This window comes from Mercurialis annua, linkage group LG3 (assembly GCF_937616625.2).
Source record: "Mercurialis annua linkage group LG3, ddMerAnnu1.2, whole genome shotgun sequence".
NCBI lineage: Eukaryota > Viridiplantae > Streptophyta > Magnoliopsida > Malpighiales > Euphorbiaceae > Mercurialis > Mercurialis annua.
The window spans coordinates 11154971-11165295 of NC_065572.1; the positions used below are offsets into that span (position 1 = coordinate 11154971).

At 35.7% G+C, this 10325-nt stretch overlaps 2 long non-coding RNA genes across 5 annotated transcripts; both read left to right on the plus strand.

The window, feature by feature from the left end:
* Window positions 1-209: 209 nt before the first annotated feature.
* LOC126673954 (uncharacterized) lies at window positions 210-5604 on the plus strand. 4 transcript variants are annotated; one of them, XR_007639398.2, is made up of 6 exons: window positions 210-301; window positions 502-557; window positions 1426-1512; window positions 2021-2170; window positions 2845-2923; window positions 3682-5604. It is a non-coding gene; the product is annotated as an uncharacterized LOC126673954 (long non-coding RNA). The 4 variants fall into 4 exon arrangements; XR_007639397.2 differs by lacking the exon at window positions 210-301 and having other exon boundaries at window positions 308-557; XR_008790322.1 differs by lacking the exons at window positions 210-301; window positions 1426-1512 and having other exon boundaries at window positions 308-557; window positions 1999-2170.
* A 13-nt stretch (window positions 5605-5617) lies between these two features.
* LOC130015300 (uncharacterized) lies at window positions 5618-7582 on the plus strand. Its single transcript, XR_008790324.1, has 2 exons — window positions 5618-6818; window positions 6888-7582. It is a non-coding gene; the product is annotated as an uncharacterized LOC130015300 (long non-coding RNA).
* Window positions 7583-10325: the final 2743 nt, after the last annotated feature.

Genomic DNA, 10325 nt, shown 5'->3' on the forward strand with positions numbered 1-10325 from the left:
TAAGTTTCACAACGACATCGTTTCAAACCTGTTAGAAAAAGAAAAAAGTAGCACGTGACATAATAATATTTAGTATCAACGGTAACATTTCAACGGCTATAAAGACTTTTGTCCGCTTGGCATTTATAAATTCGACCGTTGAGAGTCGACCGTTGTAAGTCGGCTCCTCAGCTATAAAAAGAGAGCAGTGTCACTCTCGTTCTCCTTATTCATCTCTCTGATTACAATTTCTTTCTTTCTTTGCCATTTTTTCTTGAAAATTTGTGGGTTATTGGTTTGATGGGTTCTCAAATTATGTAAAGTATAATTTTCTTGATTTTCTTGTAACCCAGTGTTTGATTTTCTTGAATCTAAAGTTCTTGAGTTCCTTATATTCTTGATTTCTGTTTGTTTGCTATGAAAATTAAAACCCACCAATTTAACCTTGTATTGTTTGTCGAGTTACTTTTTGTGTTAAAGAAATTGGAAAGATTCAATTTAACTGATGAAATTATGTAACAGGGGACGCCAGCCATTTGAGAAGGAGAAGGCCCTAAACTGCAGCAGCAGAGAAGAAGGTTAGTTTTGATTTCTGGTTAAATTACTAGCATTAGATTTGAAATTAGATAAATTTTTATAGTTGGAAAATTTATTGTGTTTGAAATTAATAGAACTATGTTGTTTCTATATATAAAGCTTTTGAGAAATCTTAGAAACTTGGGCAATTATTTTGAAGATTCCTGGAAATTCAGTAGCTTTATTGCGTTGATTTCTTGCTGGTTTGGATTGTTTGCCAAATTCTTTTTTTTTTTTGAAAGTGCAATGGTATCTACAGAATCGAGTCGCAAGAATCTGGAGCCGAGGAGGATCTCTTAGAGGTCATTCTTCTTATTAACACTTCCCACCGAATTCTTGGCAGACGATAGTGCTGAATCTTCTTCTTGCAAGACTTGTTTTTCCCTTTACTTTGCAGAACAAAATGGCATTCATCTGCACTTATAGGATTCTTAAAGTTTTGCCTTGTCAACTTGTTCGACGCTTTCCGTTCCTTGTTCGAAGGAAAAACCAACTTCGTTCGGCAATTTCATTACTTTGTACTTCCTCATTTGCACAGGATTCGTGTAAGAAATTCACCCATCATTCGAACATTTTTCTGCAGCTGCTGATAAGCTTCCATCTTTTAGAATATGCTGATGAGTTACATTTTTACTCAAATTTTGACCCTCAGCTGAGGAATCATGCCCTGCCACTTCAATAGACCCTAGAGTTGTAACTTCCGTCTTCTGACCAACAAATTCTTTGTTACTTTCATTTGTTCATTGACTGAATATGGAATCTTTAAACAAAGGAGCAGAGAAGCGAGTTGTTTGTTTGTTTTTCTTTTTAAATCTGCTGCTTAATATTGAAGAATTATTAATCTGGTACTGCCTTATGTTATTTGTCAAGGTTTTACGAGCGGGATGAAGTCAAGTAAGATGAAGTGCACAAATTGGGATAAAGGAGTCATATAAAGGACTCAGTTAGAGGACATTGGTGAGCATAACAGTGACAATTCTTTGTTTGTTGTTGGTAGAGACGTTTTTGCACATATTTTTTCTGAAGTTTTGAATGAAATTTTTCTATGAACTACTATATTGCTGTGAACAATAGGTGAAAATAATGTTAAAACTACTATTTTCTACATGTTTGGATTTTATCAATAACTAGCACACAATCCATTTTTGGAGTTTGACATGAGGAAGAAGAAAAAATTGTTTATAATCTCTCAACATGTTCGTTTCATTTTAATATCAAATTCATATGCGAGATGCACTTCATGCATGATTCAATCGATGTTTCCTTGTGAAGTAAATTAGTCGAAATCGAAAAATAAGGACCTAAATTAACATTGTGAACCCTCAGCTGGAAAACAAGCTTATGGCTTGCAAGATGCAAGTTCTGTTCACAAATGAATTGTTAGATTAGCTGAATGCATCATAGACTATCTACTTCTTTTTCTGCCTTATTTCAAATTGTTAGATTTTCATTTGAGGGATGGCAGAATGAGGAAGTGCTAGGCGAAACTTTCTCCGAAAAAATGTCACAGTTTGGACCTGATTAATTCTCAACAAATTTAACTGGGTCGTCGTACATCTGCAACCTTTCAAACTTCTGGAACTTGCCGTTCTGGTACGCAGCAACGGAGAACAAGGTATGTAATGTATTCGAATACATTAGCAAATATAGTATTAAAGTTTTAATTTTAGAATAGGGTTTTAGGATTATGGTAGAGCATTGGTAGGATTCAGTTAGGATTATGGAGTGGTTAGGCTAGAATTTTAGGATTAAATATTACAAGGTTTGATAATTATGTTATTAGGATTTTTAGATTAAGTTAGGCTAGGGAGGTTGAGAAGGATCTTTAGGAGTTTTAAGGATTTTTGTAGTTTTTTTTTTTTGGAGAAAATAAAAACCTTACAATTGTTATTATTGGAGTTTATGATTTAGTGTTAGGATTTATAATAATTAGTGAAACAAGTTGATAGGCTGACTTAGAATTGTTGTTATTATAATATATATATATATATATGCTCGTCGGCTGTAGCCTACCGCTGCAATTTTGAACATTTTTACCGCAATTCCAGGCAATTTCGCCATAAATTCCTGGCAAATCGGGTCACTTTATCCAAAATACTGAGCATTTGAATCACTATAATATTCTTGCTGAAATTTAGAATCACTACTAGGCATTTGAATCACTGTTACATATTGGTAGCTTTTTCCTCAGAACAAGATTCTTCAAGTGTTTTTGGCTTGTTCGACGCTTTCCGTTGCATGTTCGAAGGAAAAACTAACTTTGGTAACGATTTCATTACCTTTGCACAGGATTCTTATAAGAATTCACTCTCATTTTGACGCTCAGCTGAGGTTTCATGCCCAAAACGCAGCAGCCGAGAACAACAAGGTACGGGATGTATTGTAAATTCATAAAAGACTTTCTTTTTCATAACTTTAAATTTATACACAAAATTATCCAAACTATAATTATTATCAAAATTAGGATTTTATAATTAGGGTGTAGGATTAGGAGAATTAGTGTGCTTAAGTTTAGGATTAAGGTGTTAGGATAGGATACGTTTGTTGTTAACGAAATGCATTTTTTTACTTATGACGAAATGCATGAAGAAAAAAGCATTACAATTTGCTAATTTTAAAGAATTTGGTCATATTCCTCAAAAAAAAAAAAGAATTTGGTCATAACTGACAAATATCGTAAAGTTTTGATATTTTTTGAGGATTTAACATAAAAAATAGTTAAGTGTTTTATTTAAATTAGAATATATAATTTTTAACACAAGAATGCCGAAATGCAAGAAATAGTACTGAAAAAGCTTAATCTGTTTAATAATGTGATCTTGTTAAAAAAAAATGCAAACTAATAAAGATTTATCTTTTTAATAATGTGATCTTGTTTAAAAAAATGGTTGTATTTGCTAAATTTAAAAAAATTGGTTATAAATGACAAATATCGCACAATTTCATGTAATCAAACTAATAAAATAATAATTTAACAGCGTATAATCAAATAAAAAAATGTTGGAGTTTTTTATTTTTAACACAAAAAATGCTAAAAAGATAGCCGGAATTGGCTAAAAACTAGTTTTTGATAAATTTATTAGAGTTGGATCTTTAGTATTTAGTGCAATTACCGATTTTGTGTAGATTTGGCGAGGCAATGTGACCCGGAACGTAAAGTACACGCTACTCATACGTGTGCAAACATCGACCGAAATCAAAAAAACCGAATCGGGTAGAACAAAAAATATAGCTTCGGTTCAATTAAAAGAATTTTTTAGTTCGGCTTTGGTTTCTATTTCTGAAAAACCAAAAAAACGCGGAGGAGGTCTTTCGATGAGATCCTGATGTTGTCACACGAATTGCTCAAGAATGTGTGATCACTCTACTACGACTTTCTGTTCAGCACGCTAGCTTGGCTGAAAGGGCCTTGCCACTGGACTGACTCGGCGTACCAGTATTGACCTTTTTTGCTTGGCACTCTTCATCGCTAAACCCTTTAGCCACACCGGTACCTGCCTTCGATCGAGTTCAGAGACGAAGATCTTGGTGGCTTGCAAGGAAACACTAGTTAACAAGCGAACTTTCGCTCCAACCTCTCTGAATCTCTCCTTTTAGTCGAGACTTTTAGTTCCTCTCCCTCTGGTCGAGCTCTATTCCATCGACCCTCTCACTTCGTTCGAGCATTATCAAGTCCTCAATAGGAACTTAATTTCTATGCTGCCTAAGATGCGTCTTTACTTTAACAGGAGAATTCTCTTTCGAGATAGCAAGAGCAGTGAAGATAAAATAGGAAAAAATGTCGTCTTAGTAGGAGAGAGCCCTCGCTTACCTGCTTAACCCCCTATTGTATCCCCTTTCCTTCAGTTACATCCGTCTATTGTAAACGGGAATGATATATGAAATGAAAGGTTGGAAAGAGAGCTACGGATGATTGAACTCCAATCTCTATCAAGAGTACCTGCGCTTTAATTTAAGTAGGTTGGGCTAGGGGCGAAGGGAAGAGGGAGAGTGAATTTACCCAGTTCAATCTCACCCGAGGGAGCTGCTGTGCTGCTCATGACTCTATCTTAAAATGCAGCTGGCTGGTAAGAGAGATCTAGCTAATGAGACTGATCACATAAGCTGGGTCAGTACTTGCTTCCGGGGAACAAGACCCTAGTCCTAAGGCTCTTCCATTTGGTCTATGTCAATTAAAAAAAAAAAAAATCGGATAATGATTTGGATTGTTAATCATTCCATTTTCCACTGGAGGGGGGTTTGTTCAAAGGTGTTCATTTTTATGTATATCATATCTACCGCAAGACTTGTGAAAAGAGATCCGGCCCGGATATGGGATATGCTTGTGAAAGAATCGAACGCATAAGAACGATAACGAAATTGGAATCGTTAATGAAAAGAGAGAATAGGATAAAAATAATTAGGGAGTCGAGCGGGCCTTTTTTGGGGATAGAGGGACTTGAACCCTCACGATTTCTAAAGTCGACGGATTTTCCTCTTACTATAAATTTCCTTGTTGTCGATATTGATATCGACATGTAGAATGGGACTCTATCTTTATTCTCGTCCGATTAATCAGTTATCTATCAGACTATGGAGTGAATGATGTGATCAAGTAATATTCAGCCCTTTCTTCAACTTGGAATCAATTCAAATCAAAACAATTCTTTTTATTTTTTCATATAAAGATACAAAATATGGATTTGACCCCTATTAATTAATCGTCTGAGATATTATTTCAGTACGTATCCATATGTATTCCAGTATTCCATATGTATATTTCCGTATGTATTATGTATTTATAGGGTTATCCTTTACTTTATCCTTTCTGCAATTTGGACGGAAGGATTTTATTAATGCAACGCAGTCAACTCCATTTGTTAGAACAGCTTCCATTGAGTCTCTGCACCTATCCTTTTTTATTCTGTCTTTATGATATGAACCTTTGTTTGTTTTCGGAAAACCGGATTTGGCTCAGGATTGCCCATTTTTAATTCCAGGGTTTCTCTGAATTTGAAAGTTATCACTTAGTAAGTTTCCATACCAAGGCTCAATCCAATTAAGTCCGTAGCGTCCACCAATTTCGCCATATCCCCCCTTATTTTTTCGATTAAAATCTTATTATTACCCGCCTTTCAGTTATATTCTATTGGAACTCTTGAAATTATTAGATACCGATTCCTATAAAAATTGCTATAATATAAAAAAAGTGTTTCCTCTTCTTTTTTTTTCTTATCTATCGTCTTTCATCTCTATCAAAAACCTTTCTTTAGTCTAATCTTTAGTCTAATCTTTAGACTAATCAGAAAGGATTCTATCTATTATAGGTATTGCCCCAGTCGTGTCTCTGTAATTGATCGAAAGCATAAAAAAGGAAACTCCCTGCACCCTATTATCTCCTAACGACATGAAAGGAAATCCATACTCAAAACGCCTGGATTAACTGTGCTTGAACTGGAAATGAAATACCTGCTTTTACCAGCTTCAAATCAAAGCTAGACTAATAGGAGCGCGCTAGCGCGTGCATCCGTTTTTCAGCTGGGCCCGAGAGAATGAGGTTCCAGACCTGTCTAGAGTGAACCGGCAGTGTGGTAAGCGCAGAGTGAGCACATGGCAGATACAAGACCGGGGCAAGAGAAGCTTGACGCTAGTCTACTTCAATCTGAACCCGCCAAGCGAGTATGTAGCAAAAGCTAACACAAATCGAAGGCGTATCGCGAAGGGGATCGACGCTAATATACGTTGTTTCGACTGAAGTGTACATGATCGAGCTCTTTCCCTTAGGCTTGTGACGAGAAGAATGTTCAAAGCGGATAAAAAGGGATGCGACGAAATGCAATTCTCTTTTAAATTCCGGGAAAATCTCATTTGTCGTTTGAAGAAAATAAAAGACAAAAGAACAGATAGTTAGCATAACTCAACCTGTTGGGATTACTGTCAGTCTCTTTCATCTGAATAAGAGTCCTTCTCAGGTACCTTTCACCGATCTTGGGGAACCGCTTTTGACCTCTATTTCGCTTGTCTTTTTTCTAGACAAGAAGACATGAATAAAATAGGTAGGAGTATGTAGAGGGCAATGCAGGGTTCCATCTGACTTTATTCTTTGTTTGATAGTCCTTTTTTATGGGAATAGCAGTCTAGTTGATCATCCCGTCACATGGCTCTTCTGTCAATGTGAGGCAAATCAGATTGAGTTGACATCCACTCCTAGTTGGGCCCCAACGAACAGAGCAGGAACTCGCTCGATCAATGGGAGGATTGAAAACCAGCAACTACTGGCTAAGGTAATTGTAAATTCAAAGAAAGCCCTTTATCTGGAAAAAGCTGAAAAAACTCACACCTGGCTAATATAGGTACCTTCTGCCTCCTTGCTTAGCTTGACTTGTTCGCGGAGACTTTATTGACCTTGGCAGCTAAGCGGCGGCATTCAATTTTTGGTAGAGCCGGACCTTAACCTCACGACGGAGACTCCCGCTTTTCCTAAAACCTGTAACTTGCAAGTCGTGACTCGAAAGTTGTGCTTTTGATATAAGATTGTCTCATAAATATATTAGTTTCAAGAATCAAAGATATAAAGACTGAGTTGTGGATGTTCTCCACCGATTATATCAAACAACTTGCATGTTTTCCTAAAAAAGATTAAGTCTCGCTCTGAATAGCGAGGGGAGGGCATGGGTTGATCGCGAGATTCCCCTTTGAGAAGCATGCACATGTTCAGCTTCCTTAAGCCCCAATTCATCCAATAGTTCAAGCTGTGCTAGCAAGGCTTCTCGTCGCTTATCTATCGGGAGGTCTTTATAGAGCTGTACTCTTAAAGATTCCATCTTAATTTCGTATGGGAGGATGGCTTCCATCACATACGTTAGTTATTACGGAACCCTTTCATAAAGGCTCGTCAGCAATTGACGTTCGGTAAGCCTAGAGTGCTTCAACGAGACGATCTAGTCAATCTGACCCCCCCACTTTCATTCGACTGAGGATAGAGGGGCGATGAGTGATGCAAACACCTACCAAAGTTATTTAATATATACTAAATATTTCATTAGTATTTCAAAATATCATAGTAGTTTAGTGGTATATGGCGTTTTATTTCTCTCTCAGGTCGTAGGTACCAATCCTGGCAATCCTTTATTTTGTCTTTTGCTCTTCAATCTAAAAAAGATACTCTTCAATTTAAAAATAATAAACAACTACATGCCGATAGATCAAACTTGTTACTTTTAGAGCTTTTACCACGCACTGCCCCACTGAAGCAAAGTGTAATTCTATTTTATTTTAACAAATATAATATATATTTGGTTACTGACCGAACCGAACCAATATATTTTCTTTATTTCAGTTTTGTTCGGTTCGGATTTTGATTGCCAAAAACCCCATCGGTTTGAAAACCAAACCGACTGATACACAGCCCTACAAATACCCCATTCGGCTAATACGACATGTTTTGGTAAAAATACCAAAAAGTATTTATATTTTCAAAACTATACATTTTTCATCCCCATTTACACTTTTCTTTTCAAATTCTCCCAAAATTTTCAATCAACATTTAAAACTTGAAACCATCATTTTTCACATCATCTTGGTCAAAACATCCCTAACTTGGTAAAAATTGATCTTTTAATAAAAATACCAAAAAGTTCCTATACTTTTCAAATTGACCAATTTCATCCTTTTACATTTCAGAATTATCAAAATCATTCAAAATTATTTACAAATCATAATCTACTTTAAATAAGACCTTTTACCGCAAAATATCAAGTTTTGGCTAATTTACAAAAGAATCTCTGAATTTTGTAAAAATTAGGCTAAACGACTAAAAAATGTCAAACATTTCATGAAAGTTTCACAAAAACTTTCAATTTTATCCAGTTTTTTCTGAAACGCATGATTTCGTTTCAATTATTTTAAAGTACATAATTTTGTTTATGTGGTGATGATGTGTGGAAATGGCACATCAGCGCCACGTAGACGCCACATGAGTTTGGTTGGATGAGAGGGAGAGGGCATTTCCGCAGCAGCAATTCGCTGACTTGTCAGTGACGTGGATGCCAAGTCGGTAAAAAAATTTAAAATCGCTTATAACTGACAAAACCAGCAACGGTTTGGCATTAAAAAAAAGATTAGCCCTAATAAATTGTTATTTAACTAATTTTATTTTTTTATTTTATGAAATTATAACTATTGTACTATATTATTATAAATAAAATAATTTATAAACGGGTAAGGCGGGTTAGATGGATTCGCGAGTCAACTCGTGACACGGCCCATTTATTTTGTGCCATAGAAAAATTTGCACATCTTCAAACATACTTGCTAAACCTCAACTCGGATTCGTAAAATTTACGTATTAGGCGAATTGTTTTACCGTGTCATATGACCCATTTTGACACCCCTACATTCTACATTGAACTTAAAGAGGCAAGGTGTCGAGGAGATAAATTTTTATACTATGATTTTCAATTGGAAATTTCAATGCATGATATGTATGAAAAATCTTTTAATCTAATTGAATTGACAAGGGAATGATCAAATACACGGAGTAATCCTTGAGCTAGGACTAGGATGTCTTCATTCCTCTCATTATCAGGTTGAGTAGAGACTCTTTGATTTTTTTGATGATTTGGTATCTGATTGTGTTTTATCCTTAGAGCAAAATTAAGCTAAATGATTCTTCTATAATATGCAAAGAATGTTGAAATGGAACTCTAGTTAATTTAAAAATCTACGTGTTTCACATGTATGTAAAGTTCATATACATTTGTCTTTCTCATGTTTACAGCGATTGTTTTTCTTTTTTGAAAGTTTTGATGTTCTTTCTGTTGGAAAATGAGGAGGACTAAATTGAAAGAAACTATTTTTATTATACTAAAGAGTAATTTGTACAACACTTTGTACACCTCTTTTACACTTTCTTGCCCTCACGTGCACACTCACAAATGCACACTCCACACACTTATTTCTTTCTCTCTTTTTCATGTGTATAATAAAAATGACCAACTCCTATATTTATAGCCTTGACATTGGCGGGAACATAATTTTCTAAACCTTTCTAAATATATTTTGCCATTCTCTAGATATTTCCTTAATTAGTAGCGCTAATTCTAGAAGTAGTGGTTACTAGGTAATTCTAGAGAAATCTAGGGAGTTGTTGTTGACTTTTAACACTCCTCTTCAACAACTACTCTCTTGACGTGTTTCTTTACTTACTATACCAAGCCGCTTTTGGATTTCAGTCTCCGCGTGCTTCCTTTTTATTTTTCACTTGAGGCCGCCTCTTCAAATGCCGTAAGCAATTTCTTATTGTCATTTTCAACAAGTGCCGCATTAGCGTATTTAGGGTTCGGCTTTCTTTGTCTTTCGCTTCGTCTAAGTTGTTTCTCACGCTCCATTGAATTTTTTTCTTGAATATCGTCCTCGTGTTGGCTAGGTTCTTCTTCCGGTGTTCGTCGATATACTCCTGTGCGCCATGGAGATTTAGCCCTTCTTGGGGATTGACTTCTTGTATTTTCTTCTCTTGACTCCACTTCTCGAGTACTCTGCTCGATCACTTTGTCTTCTTGAGACTCTTTTTGTAGTCTCTCTTCTATCTCTTTGGAGTCTGAAAGAACTACTCCTTGAGAAACCACCACGAGGAAGTTTCACCGAATATGACATTCCTCGAAATATAGCATTTTTCTGTATTTGGATCACAACACCTCCACCCTTTTCTTTCGTTGTCATATCCCACAAAAATGCACTTCAATGCCTTCTTATTAAATTTGCTCCGCAAATGATCAGGCACGAAAACATAG